The sequence below is a fragment of the Echeneis naucrates genome, chromosome 13 (assembly GCF_900963305.1).
Source record: "Echeneis naucrates chromosome 13, fEcheNa1.1, whole genome shotgun sequence".
Lineage (NCBI taxonomy): Eukaryota > Metazoa > Chordata > Actinopteri > Carangiformes > Echeneidae > Echeneis > Echeneis naucrates.
This window is the reverse complement of record NC_042523.1, coordinates 3,541,697-3,556,098: the sequence shown is the minus strand read 5'-3', so window position 1 is coordinate 3,556,098 and position 14,402 is coordinate 3,541,697. Positions and strand designations below refer to the sequence as shown.

General features: G+C 40.4%; 1 protein-coding gene across 3 annotated transcripts in view; it reads left to right on the top strand.

Annotated features, from left to right (window-relative positions):
* LOC115053502 (leucine-rich repeat and fibronectin type III domain-containing protein 1-like protein) overlaps positions 1–14,402 on the top strand; it is a 365,739-nt gene that overhangs the window by 74,394 nt on the left and 276,943 nt on the right. For all 3 annotated transcript variants that reach the window (XR_003841448.1, XR_003841450.1, XM_029518263.1), the window contains exon 2: positions 1,952–1,991. The gene's annotated coding sequence lies outside the window, so the exon portion shown is untranslated. The remainder of the gene's footprint in view (positions 1–1,951; positions 1,992–14,402) is intronic.

The following is a 14,402-nucleotide window of genomic DNA, read 5'->3' as shown; positions in this document are numbered from 1 at the left end:
GTATCTGAAAAACTCACCACCAACCCAATCAATTGCTTCTGGCGGAAGATTCGTCTTCCCTGATGCTTCCTGAAAAAGCAAGAGAAAGAGTGAGCAAACAGGCAATCACAGGGTCAGATATAGAACTGTAATGCTTTATTACTGACAAAAAAATATGCATAACCTCACTTCACGTTGCACCTGAAGCCTTTTTATCCAGGCTCAATTTTAACACACGCTCTCCACTAAAAACTTCACCTCTTTATCTGATCCAAATCCTAAAAATGACACCTTTCCAAATGAGAACCACTTTGTGAAAGCTCAAGCACATCGGAACAGACACACACATACACAATGATCGCTTTGTGTAATTTTGGTGATTCAATCTCCAGATCGAAGTAGCCAGCTGGCTTTTAAAACTCAAGTAGGCCACTTTCAATCAGAGGCAGACAGAAGGCAAAAAGGTTTGGATAATCTGTGCTATCTGATGAGATTTCCTTCACAATACGTTAAGGAAAGGAGAATTACGAGTGGGAAGGGAAGAGCAGATAAGCGCAAGATTGACTGATGTGGATGGAAGGGATAGAAGAGGAGATCCATCTCCATGGCTGATTGATCAATCCATATTTTGCTCATTTTGTTTTGAATTGCACTCTCTCAGCATCTTTACTCTGTCTCTCCTCGAATCGCTCTCCATCTCGCCACATCCCTCCGTCAGTCTTAAAGTCGTCTATCAGACAGACAAACTTAGATGGAATAAAACTGCCCTGTGTAATTTATGCTTCTGTTTTCACCTTCGGCATTTCTTCACTGCAAGGAGATGCAGTGTGGCAACGAATGTGAAAAGATCAAATTAGAATCGGCTTGGTGATGATTCAGCGGGCTCAACTCTATTCTCGTGGCATCCGATTTGAATCATATTTTCATTTGCATCTCATTTCCCCCACCTTCTTATTATGTACTGTTATGAAATGTTGACGGATAAAGACGTGCAGGCTAATTTGTTCCAATAAGTGTCTAAATCCTGCAGTTTTGGATCTGTTTGGGGTATTTTGGGTTTCTTTGGTTATGCAAGATATTACTGACTCTTTTTCAAAGTTGCTAATAAAGTTAGTAAAGGATATTCATTTCAAATTCATCGGAAAAACCAAACAAACTATTTCCAGGGCCTGGAAGTTGGGCACAATATCCAACTGTTATCTGCTATACTGTTGTATCTTCATATATGCCATAGACCTCTATTATTAGCCTGTACTGGGGAACATGTTCCTTGCCTACACACACACACACAAAAAAAAAAAAGCCACACAAACCCATATTCTCATGAGAGCAACAAATAACATAATAATTACTAAAAACTTTCAAATCAAATTTAAATCAGATTTATTTGTATAGCACCAAATCATAACAAAGTTACATCAAGGCACTTTACATATAGAGCAGGTCTAGACCAAACTCTTTATAAATTTATTTAAAGAGACCCAACAGATCCCCTGATGAGCAAGCACTTGGCAACAGTGGCAAGGAAAAACTTCCTTTAAGAGGCAGAAACCTCGAGCAGAACCAGGCTCAGGGGGGGCGGCCATCTGCCTCGACCGGTTGGGTTGAGAGTGGGAGAGAGAGAGAGAGAGAGAGAGAGAGAGAGAGAGAGAGAGAGAGACAGGCATCGGGGGGAGGGTATAGGCAGGAACATGTTGCTGCATGAAGTTCATGGAGTTGAGCTGTAGTATAGAATTCATGAAATATGGGAGCAGCAGGTGTTGCAGGAACATGGGATGGTGATGAGTCACCACCTGCAGGATGAGGACAGGGAGAGAGAGGAGAGGAACTGGGAGAGACAGAGACTTTGGCAGAACATGGTTAGTAAATGTAGTATAAATGCTTAGAACTGGGTGAAACTGTGTTTTTTAAGAAGGATGGTTCTTATCAGCAATTTCACTCATTTCCCATTTCATTGTTGTTATGGTTTCAGATGTCAGAAAGGATTGACCTGGCCACCAGATGACAGAAAGGTAAGTGATTAACTTCATCATTACCTCACTGTTACGCATCTCAAATGTAAAACCAGACCAGTCGATCAGTTTGAAACAGCACGCTCAGGTCTGGAATGGCTGCTGTGTATCTGGATACAGAAGAGCCACAACAAAGGGAAAGTGTTAGAGAGAATGTTCGCTTTGGGAGGGAGAGAGGAAGGCTGTGCCGACTAGACATAAAACAACCAGTGCATAAATAATATAATTCACAAAGGGACATATAAATGGATATTTTAATTAAATTGGAAGTTTCAAAAAGTCATCTTCATACAGGAGACTCATGATCGGCCGTGTGACTGATAAACCCTAAAAGACAGGCCGTACAGTAACAGCCCAGTCATCCTCTAGTGAAGCCTCCACAGCATCTCAATAATGAAAGGACGTGCACATCAGATTAGAGTGAATATTGTTTGAAAGTGGGACTGTAGAAATCACAATCTTTTCAGACCACGTAGGTCTGAAAAGACATCAAATAAATCTGCAGCTTCACATGCACGTCACATGCATGTCTGACAAAACAAGTGCCCCTTTGTGAGTTTTTTTATTTATTTATTTATTATTATTTTTTTAAGTCCTTGTTTTAATTTCATAGTTTACTTTTGAATTTTGGTTTCAAAATTTGGCTTCAGAAAAAGGTACAATATCCTTCTGTTGGTATAATTTGGCGATTGCCTCATAATGTTCCCTTCACCTGGTGACTTGTCAGCTGGGATTGGCACCCCCAGAACCTGATGGATGAGCAGCATAATATTAATACTAATGAATGGATGGATTGGTGGATGTTCCCTTCATTTCAGGACACAGGAGTTTAAGCCTAATTTGTTGAGCAAGTAATGGACACATTATGGCTGCTGAATCCATTATTTAGCTTTCTTATCATTTATTAACATTAACACAAAGATTGTGTAATCATATAATGCTGTAAGGCATCAGTGAGTGATACACATCTGATAGTCGATTTGAATGGATCTTGTTTCAGTAAGTAGAACTCCGCTGAGTTCAGGTTTTAGAAAATGTAATCTTCCAAGAGTTAAGGGATATACTGAGCTTTTCTCCTCAGCTTCATGTTTTACTCACTCATAGCAGAGCATGACAGGGTGAGGCTGCCGGTTCTGGTGTTTCTGTTCATGTTTTGAGACTTTGCAGGATCCGGAGGGTCAAATGTTCTTGGCTGTTTCCCTAAAATCCCGATGTTTGAAATTTGTAGCTAATCAGTCTGTGAGCTGTGTGCGATGCTGCACTCATGACTCTGTCACCCAGCAATTTCATGCATGTCTGTCTACATATGGCACTGTTGTGGCTATGATTAATTTGATTTCTTTATGAATTTGCCACCTTTCCTGCAAGACGAGGAGTTCCGCATTTGCATATGAACTCAACCTGTAAAATGTAAGAAGCAGAGGCCAGATGTTCAGCACCACGAGATTAGCTTCAGCTTTAAAAGCTCAATCTACTATAAACCTCAATTTGACATGGAAGGAAAATTTAGTTTTCACTCACAACAGCGTTGCAAAAGTAACAACTCATGTTTAATTATGGCTTAAGTATGAGGTAAAGATTTATTTAAACTGAGGCTGTCATTGAAACATATTTGGCTGGACTGTGCCTGCAGCCCTGGAAATTTCAATGTCAGTCTTACTGGGTAACTGACGTCACAGATAAGCCAAAAACCACCTGAGCTATAAAATGATCTGAAAAAAAGTGAGTTTTGGCAGCATCTTGGAGGTGACGGCTGGTCAAGTTGCAGACCTGTTTGTTTTTGTCTACTTGTCGTGTTACAAGACAACAGAAACAGAAAAAGTCGTCAATGAGAACAGCTTCACTTTGAACTTTGCTGAATTCAAATACTATGAGCACAGAGAGACAAGAGCAACTGAACCCAGCTGATACCAGACTGAATAATAACTGGGTTCAATGATGTTACTTTGCAGGCATTGCATAACAGTTTCCATCTAAATTCTTTCCTTTTTTTACATGGACCCCTCACAGTCTAAACATATACTTGGTTGAACCTTTCTTTTTTTTTTAGTTGTTTAGTCGATACCCAGAACAAATTCAGACACTCAGACTGCAGTAACATTGTCTTAGATGATGCCCTTCCCTCTGAACTGCAGAACTTCAAACTACACTGACGCAAAATATCTCCTCTGTCTGATTGGTTCATGCAGAAAGGCTCCCACGTCACTTACGATGTGTTGCTCTCGTATGACTTTGCGTCAGTGATGCAGTGGAACGTTCTTTACAGCTTTGTTCCAACCAATGACAATGTAGGTTAAAAACCATCAGACCTACGAGCTGCTTCTTACTTTCCAGACTACAGTGGCTAGTCATTCAAAAGACGCTTATTAACTATCATTTGCATGATCCACCAGCCAAGTGTTTGATGGCTGGTGACTTACCACCTTGTTTAAAATGTCCCTCTTCATTTCCTGACATAACCCTGACTGTACATCCACTGGAAAAAAAAAGCACAAATGCTCTTCTTGTTGATCAAATAACTGAGGGGAGTGATAGATTGTGTTCCTGTTTTCCTTGTCTGAAGCTCATCTTCTCTGCACCAATAAAATCTCAATCTTTGAGGTGTCAGATGAGCAACAGCAGACGAGCATTCTAGTGTCCTCCACACATCGTACCTTTGCCTCCTTACAACCCTGTACTTGAATGTGTGGCTTTTAAATGTCCCTATACTTCACACAGCATGTGTGTGTTTATGCCTGTACAGTATGTAAAGTATATGTGTGGGTGTGAGTTCATGTATATTTATGCTCTTCATATTCACAATATGTTTTATTTATGCTAATAGCCCCATTTGCACAAGTGTGCACCTGCTTAATGTCTGTGTGCTCAGGCCTCTACACCCCTGCTGTTTCGAGCAGAATTGTCTGCCTAAGCCTGCCTGAACAGAGCAGCAGTGATGTTTTGGGCCACAGAGGACATACTGTCTGCAGATGCAGGTGCTATTATACAGATGCAGTGGGGAGAGTCCACAGCGCTCTGCAAGTGCATTAGGACATTTAGGAAAACCATTAAGCCATGCTTGACTAGATAGTGTTCTATTCAAGACTAAGGAGACTAAATTATCTCAAAAAAATCAGAGGATAAAGTCCTGCTTTTTAGTTTAAAAAGTTTTAATAGCCCATAATCAATAGAACTAATATGTTTAATGTCTCCAGATCTCTTGACTGGCATGCAGCAGGTTTTAAGGTCTTGTTTTCCTCTGGTAGCAGGACCCACAAGCTGAGTAAAAGTTTGAAGAGTCTTGTCAGTTTCAAGTTGAGAGTGAAGTCTGGATTCTCGCAGAGTAGATGACAACATATGTAGTTGGCAAGTTTGCAACAACTGAGATGGAATGTGAAACTCTCTGGGTACGAAGTGTGGACACAAGCCCACAGCGTACAGCTCAATGTCAAGGCTGCAGACGAGTCTGACAACCATAAAAGGTATCCAGATGGTATATCCAGAGGAACCTTGTTTGTGTGAAACAAATAACGATGCTCTGTGATCCTCCCCCTGGGGCCGCTGGCTCGCCCACTTATTTTCATTGATTTTCACCACAATGATAGAAAGGAGAGTTCTCTATCAGTAATTGCTGCCTTTACCCAGCTCTCTCTCAATATGCTTATTGAGAGCGAGCACTGCTGCTGCAATAGGCTGCGTGCAGACAAAGGAACCGATGGACAATCAGTTATAATGCCAGTAGAGAGCAGAGTATTGTTTAGTGTTTCTTTAAATATGAACTGTACCACAAGGAACTATGAAAGCGAGCAAGTGGTGGAGGAGCATTTAAGATTCTCTTCCTGGGATTTTATTTTCAGCGTTGGACTAGCTAAAGATATATACGGCCACCACAATCACTCAGTCACCTCAGCCAACCACCACTGATGAACTGAACAAATTACTTCCTCTCACCGTATGATCACTGGTAGAAGAACAACAACAAAAAAAAACAAATTTCAGCTCTACTCATCACCATCAGGTTGTCAGGTTTTAAAGTGCAGCATCCTTGATATACTGAGGAAAAAAAGGTAGAAAAAAAATGAGTAAAAACATAACAAAGTAGTCAGTTAACATTAACGATTCAACAGTAAAGGAAGGGCAGCAGTCAGTCCGATAGTTGCTCAGTGAGACCAGAGGGGGTGGAAGATAGACAGTAAACAGATGGATTACATGATGCTTCATTGGGCCAATATGTAAATGCAACATTTGGCTCCTCTGTTACCTTTGAGGCTTTTATTTATTCATACATAAACAGCCTTTCATGACAAGGAAGATTCACAGGGGGGAAAAAATGACAAAGAAAACAAAAGCAAACCTGGACAAATTTAATGTGACAAATATTAGCAACTTTGAATCCTATAATAATGCGATGATGAACAATTGTTTTTGTGTCTGTCTACCTTCTGTCCAAAATAATGAATCTAAAATAGCTCATCAATTATTAAAATTAAATACATATTTGGTCCGTTCATATTCCTGTCCATACAGATATGTTTCCTGTAAGGCGTCCTCTGAGAGTGTGGCAGACCACAGGGTTTTTTTTTTCTGTACAACTTGAAAGAAAACTTCAAACCTTTAATAATCCCTCTTCATAAGACATTTGATTGAGTTCCAATGAGACCGTCCCAGTACTGTTCTCTTGAAATGATTCCAGTGGATTTATTTTAAGTTAAGTTGTGTGTTCTTTGAAGTTTGTTCAAACTAAACCAATCCCTGTGTGCAGCTCACTACATAAGCCTATACCTATTCAGACATACATAGCAGATGGTGTGTATTTTTTTTTTTTTTTTACTTTTTTTGAGGTTGGTGTGGATATGTCACCTTCTCCTGAAGATGTGTTTTAGGACTCAGAGAAGAATGGTGTCAAATATTGAGGTTGACTTGAGACAGGATAGTGAACCCAAAATACTCTTCGATAATCACTATATGAGTGTAAGTATGTATAGTAGAAACAATATATGAGTGGGATTAGTGAATGTAGCGTCCATTGTTGTTTTGAGCAGACAAGAATAAGTGTTAAGAAGCTAGCTTGTAGATAGCATGCTGAAGGCTAACTGCACTGCCAGCTGTGAGGATTTGGGTTTGAGTCAACAGACGGTTGAGGCCACAATCAGGAGATGGAGCTGCAAAGAGACTTAGACTTACGTTTAAAGGAGGTCAGCTCTTGGCCAAGATCTGGATCCAAATGGTAATTTGTTCAGTTTTATTTTGAAAGCAAATGGATAAAACCTTAAAGGGATAGTCCTAAAAAAGTTGTTTTAATAAAAACAAAACCAGACACGAACATAGGAACATATCAGGAACACCACAAGACCAAAAAGAGACCCCAACGGAACAGCAGAGATCAAGATATAGTTGAGATATTTGTTTTTGAGAGGTTAACCCTCTCAAAAGCAAACAAATGAGCAAAGACAACACACAGCAAGTACTCAAAAAACTGTAGGTAACAAGGGCATCAGGGCAGTTCTCTCACCTGTGAAGTCAGAAAATCAAAGCAAAATGGACAAGCAAAGAAAACTAATTAACTAACTAACAGAAACCTACTGAGGATCAAACCAGTGACTTAGATTTATTAAACCTGTTGATGGAAAGAAAAGAAAAATCAGCCTGGCGGTGCTTTAGAACTTAAACTATGAGCTTAAAACTGGTTCAAATGCTTCCCTAATCTTACGGAGCTGGTAACAGCTCACCCACTGCTGACATAAAGTTTTACTCGTTAGGAAGAGACAATCAAGCATCTCCTTTTGATGAACTTTATCAACTAAAAGTAAAACCTGACTTTAGAATGGCGAACGGATTAGCTTACCCCGGCCTGAAATTATTCAGGTCCATCATCAGGTCTTTATTGTTGTCTTTGTCCACCTTTGTTCCCAGAGACAGTCTGTCAAGCGAGCGAGCGAGAAGTGATGACAGCAGCTCCAGCTGGGCTCTGACCAATTATCCTGTCAAGCTCTCTCATTGCACCTCTCTCTCTCTCTCTCTCTCTCCCTCTCTCTCATTCTTATTCCGTCTCTCTCTTACTCTGAGAGTCTACATGTTTATTAATCTAACGCTACCGAGAGAATTTGCGTATATTTGTGCGTGTTCTGTTGTTTGTAATTTTTAATTGCCTCAGTGGGGGCAAATGTACCTCCTTGACCGCTTGAATTGAACTTCAATATACAGTATGTTTTGTACTTGGCCTCCTGTGTTGAAAATAGGACCTCACGAAGTCCAGCGGAAAACCAGCATGAGACTAATAATGTGTGCGCGTTTCAGATGATGGAGCTTTGTGTTTCAGTGAAAAAGGAGGGTTAGGAAAGGAGGAAATATTTGCTGCTCAAATCGCCATCGAAGTGGCATGATCATTAATTCTCACTCAATAAATAAAACCTCTCTTCAGTGACATTGAGCACACTATTTTAATATACATCACAATCTTTGAGATTATTCCCTTATTAGGATGACTCAGTATTACGTGTGTGTGTGTGCGCTTTCTGCCGAATCCATGGGTCTCAAAGGTTTTTCTATCGTACCAAACCAAGTCACTTGTGTCTTTCTAAGAATCCATTTCTGGTTTCTTTTACCTACATCTCAACTTTTACTCAATGGTTGATGTTATCTGCATACAAGATTTTAAACAGGTATATAACTGAGAACAACTGTTTTCTCTGTAAAGATGGTTAGTACAGACACATGCCCTTGGTGGGTGTTGTATGCAGGGTTTCCTCTTTTTTGCTCCAGCAGTTAATCTGTTTCAAGAATCAAGAATCAGGAATTCTTTGTTGTTATTGTGCTTGCACCTAATGAAAGTTTGCTGGATAGCTCCACCGCTTAACAGAAACGGATAATAAATGCACAAGTAATGGAATAAATACACATACCGTACATATATTCAATTCACGCAATGCCAGTGTAAAGACAAGCAGTAACTGTGGAAAGAGAAGGTGTATGAATATATGAAGCAAGAGCAAGAGCAAGTCCCAGTCTTAAGGCATGGTGAGCAAGAGTGATCCATGCAGGGACACTCTCACTCAGGTGTCAGGTGATCTGTGTGAGTGTGTGTGTGCAGGGGGTGGGGGGGCTGTCACAGGGCTGTGAGCATCTCAGAGTCCTGGGGAAAAAGCTGTATTTCAGTCTGGCGGTGAACGTTTTTATGTTCCTGCAGAGCTGTCATGAAGGAAGCGGCACAAAGAATCCAATAACTGGGTGGGTGACGTCTACAGCAATAAGTCTGGCAAAACTGAGCAGCTCCCAACTTAGGAGCTGAACCCAGGCCACCTGGGTGAAAACCAAAAATCACAACCGCTAGACCATATGGGATGTTGATTATGTGTTTATGTACATGTGATTCACTCCCTGTTAAACAATAGGCCCCTCCTACTTTTACAAACAGAGGGACCACCCACTTGTAAACTGGCACTATGCATGACACAGTGCAACACTGAAGCACTGAAGCAGCCATATTTTTAAGCACCGCCTTCCCTTCCCAATGCTGGCTCCATCTTGCTGGTTTTTGAGATGGAGATTATCACAAGGTGATGCAAGCCTTCCTTTTCTTTTCTAAAGTGACCACCTGCTACATGATGCCACGCGTGTTTTTGTCAGTGACAGATGCAGTAGCACGACAACTTTACATCTTCCGTTTCCGAATGTTACAAATGTGTGTGGGGAATTTTGCTAACGGGAGCAATAGCCTACATACAAAAATGGAAGTAGACTCTGGGGCTGTAAATTGCCGCCAGTGTTGAAGTGCCTTAAACCTGCATTCAGTCTAACTATCATCAAGGGTGCAACTCAATTGCACTGAAGTCGAAAAACATTTTCCTAATGAGCTTATGGTCTCATTCTCTATAAAAATACAAGACAACATGATGTTCATTTTATATGTATGGCCCCATTTAGGACAAAATAACCATAGAGAAGGGTGTTTATTAGGAAAATGCGACTATGTGATTGGACCACATGGAGAGACAACTGGTAGAGAGGAGGTCAAATCCACCCCAGAAAAAACAAAACAAAACAAGAAACAAATAAACCAAAAAAACAAAACAACAACAACAACAGACAACCTGTAGGCCTCAGAACCACAAACACTGGTTGATTGCCATTTGGTGTTAGCTGGCTGACTGCCGGCATTGTGCACTTGTGCTCTTGTGAGCCACAGCCTAGCTGTTGAGCTGAGCCCTTTGGTATGTGTCTAGTGGCTTCTGTTACCAGGCTTCATAACACCTTGTTGAGAATGTGAAAGGAGTATGAGGGTTAAGTCAAGAGATGAGGCTGACAAACAGTTTGGGTTGGTCTTAAATGCACGTGGTCCACTGTGAAACCTTGTCAATCACAATAGTTCCCAGAGCCTTTTACTAGACCTTAATTAGATAGTTGGAAAATACTCATGGGAAGGATTTTGTTGTGTTATGTTTTTTTTTTTGTTTGTTTTTGTTTGTTTCATGAGGGAGACACTTGAGATTAATTTATTTGTTAGTTTGTTAATTTACACTAACTTGAATTTTGAATAGGAAGCCCGTCTTGCTACTGAAAGTTTTATTGAATCCAAATGATACATTTTAATTGAGTTAAATACGTGATGTTTTTGCAAAAATTTTGGTGAGAAGTGTGCTGTGTGATGGAGGAGAAAATCAGCCCTTTACCAAAGGAAGACAACTCAGAGGGGAAGCAGCAGAAGTGGGATGAATACACATTAAACACAAGTAATGATGTAAATCATCTTGAGTGAGTTTTGGAAGGAGCACAATGCCTCATTATTGATTCATTTCAGTCTTATTATTTTTTTTTTTTTTTGCACAAACAATAGCAAATAATAATAAACAATTTATTGTGTTACATTAAGCTGTATTTTGTGAATCTGTCCATCTAATCATCTAATCACATGAAGAACTTTGTTTTTTATCACATGCTTGACTAATTAAGCATTAAGCTCCCACAGCAGAATAGCCAAACATACCCTTCTGTACTATTTTTGTATTTTGATATTTTAATTGTCTAGATTGGTAGAGGGAGGCACGTTGGCATAGTGGTTAGCCCCACAACATAAGGTTGATTCCAGGGCTTGGGGCCTTTCTGTGTGGAGTTTGCATATTCTCCCTGCCTGCGTGGGTTTCCTCCCACTGTTCAAAGCGACCATGTTTGGGGTAATTGGTTACTCTAAATCAGCAAACCCCAACCTCTTTTGTGCCACGGACCGATTTAATGTCAGACAATATTTCCAAGGACTGGCCTTATAAGGTGTGGCGGATAAATACAACAAAATAAAATGACATGATCTGCAAAAAAACTGTGCAATTTTCTCAATATAATAAAAAAATGTGACTCCACAGTGCACTCGTATGCAACTTTATTAGCAGAATCCTCCTAACATAGCACCAGCAACATAACACGTGGAACATTCTCTCTGCCCTCTAACCCCAAACTTAGATGCAGCTTTCTTTTTCTTGAAAGTTCTTCTGTCCCCTCACTGGGCCCCTTTGCAAAGAAACTTTCCAACGTCTTTCCTTTTTTAATCATTTTGCTACCTTGTGGGTTTAATTTTAGCGGTAATATATCACGTTACTGAGACATGCGTCAAGAGTGAGTCATAGACGGATGTAATGGAATAAAACATAAGTCAGACAGTAAATAAAACTTCTTCCTTCTGTGCAGTCCAGTACGATTGACGGTAGTGGTCCACTGCCTGGGGGTTGGGGACCACTGCTCTAAATTGTCCGTAGGTCTGAGTGTGAGTGTGAGTGGTCTGTCTCTGTGTGTTGGCCCTGTGATGGACTGGTGACCTGTCCAGGGGGACCCCGCCCTCACCCACAGGGAGCTGGGATTGGCTCCAGCACCACCTGCGACCTAGAAAAGGATAAGGAGTTGAAGATGAATGAATGAATGAATTAATAAATTGGTAGAAAATCATGAAACTGAGAATTGAACTGGGGTCTAAAAAGACTGAGAAATATGCCCAATCCATTCAGGGCTTGTAACTCAGAAACAGACCACTCGGTTCAACATGAGGCATCATAATGCACGCTGAAAAAGTAAATGTTATCCTGTAAATCGATGACACCCCGGTCACAACATCCACGTAGTTTGATCCAGCTCTGACCCTGTCTCCAAAAGCTTGTCAAAGCACAAAAAGGCTGTGCACTGCGTGCACACAATTCAACAGTGAGCTTACTGCTGCATTGCGCACAAATAATAAAAAAAAAACAAAACAAAACAAAATAAAACATAAAAACCATTAAAAAATGTATTAATTCTTCTAAATGCACATTTGATAATAATGTTTCTCTTGGACTTTGGCTACAATGTTGTACTCACAACAGCATCTTTTAAAGCTTATGTCAACTCCACAACAGGCAACACGTTAACTCTGAAATAATATATAGCTTCCTATACAAAAAACACCAAAGATTATATAACACAAAACTTAACACGAAACTTACTGATGATGCTTTCACAAGCTTAAATAAAAGGATGGCAGCAAATGAAACATGTATCTGCTCCTCAGGCTGCTCTTGAAGAAAAACTGCGCCCAGATCACATGATAACTGCTTCCTGTTTGAAAAAAAAAGTATACTACTACGAGGTGTTACAACATCGTTGAAGAAGTCAAACCCTTGGGCAGAACTCACTACTGACTGAAGATGAACGGCTTCCACGATGGCATTTACACGTCCCAGCAACCTCCACTGTCTCATTTAGACACTTGTTTGCAACTGGCCTTTTCAACAAAGCTTAGAGGAGTCTGGATGGACTTCTCTTATTTGCATGTGAAAATGTCAATCACCTCAGACCTCATTCCAGATGTTTATGTTTTAAAGCTTATTCCTGCCACACTCTATTATCCTAAGGTGATAAGACCCAGGAAATAGAACTCACAGCAAGCAGAAAAAAACAGTTTAGGAAACATATCTTTGTCTCCAATGCCTTCAGAGAAACTGTCTGAAAGCCAACAATTGAACTCTGGATATAATTAAATTAAATGTGCTCCATCTGGTTCAGTTATTTTTGCAATTCATGGTAAAATAGTCTAAAAATTGTATTAGCGATTAGTAATTAGTAACTTAGCAGTCTGTATCGTATTATTGGAGGTGAGCTTTTTGCCTTTAGATGTTATTTATTTCATCTCCCTCTGTGCCCACTCATTGCTTTCAATTTATATGTGTACAGTTAAACCAACACACACATGCAAACCTGCAAAACCATTAATCGACACCAAATATTTATTTAACATTCCTTAGCTGTGAACAATATCTCAGAGTAGTGGTTAATGTTAATGTCCCGGGTTTGGTTCTTGGCCTAGGGGGTTTTCTGTGTGGCGTTTGCATGTTCTCCCCGTGTCTGCGTGGGTTTCCTCCCACTGTCCAAAGACATCATGTTTGGCGCTCTATTGCCCCAAAATTGCCCCCCTCATGTAGATGCCAGTGGGTGACATCTAAAATGTTTAATGGCAGGGAAATAGAGCAGAGTGAGCATTGTGATGGCTGAAGGAAGAGAGGTGAGCAAGGGAGATGTGGGTGAAGAAGACCTTGTGGCAAAAAGCACATCTGTAATTCAGAAATACTTGAGTTACAAGAGAGGTCATTTTGCACTCACGTACACATTATAACAGCCACCAGAGGAAACAAGACTCTTCTACATAACCAGTTAAAACACACCAACATAAAGATCTATGCAAAGAGTTCTAAGAGGCTAAGATAAGCAAAAGCAAAGCTACTGATGGTATACCACAACAAAACTACATCCATCTGAGTGTTACCCCTTGTGATAAAGTGCCACAGTGCTTTGTGAAAACAATTGACCCCACTTACTCACTCACATTTTCGAAGCAAATCCAAAGCAGGAAGACATTGAAATCACAACTTTTTATTGTGTTATTTCTATGTCTAGTCATATTCAACATTTAACAACATTACCATGTTGCATGTTGTTTTTCTTAGATTGTGCTGCTTTTTATTTTGTAAAAGCTGCTGCTTTATGATACTAATATTGTATTACTGATATTAACTGTTGTAGATGAGGAATTTTAATGGCTATATAACACACCCTGGGCAGCATGACGACATAGTGGTTAGCTCTGTGGCCACAAAACAAGAAGGTCACAGGTTCAGTTCCTGGCCTGGGGCCTTTCTGTGTGGAGTCTGCATGCTCTCCCTGTTCCTGTGTGGGTTTCCTCCGGGTTCTCCGGTTTCCTTCCACCGTCCAAAGACATCATATTTGGGTTAACAAGTGACTCTAAATTGTCCATAGGTCTGAGTGTGAGTGTGAGTGGTTGTTGGTCTCTGTCTCTGTGTGTTGACCCTACGATGGACTGGCGATAGACCGGTGCCCTCACCCAGTGTGAGCGCACAAACCCCAGCAACCCAGTAATGGCTAAGTGGTTGAAGATGAATGAATGAATGAATGAACTGC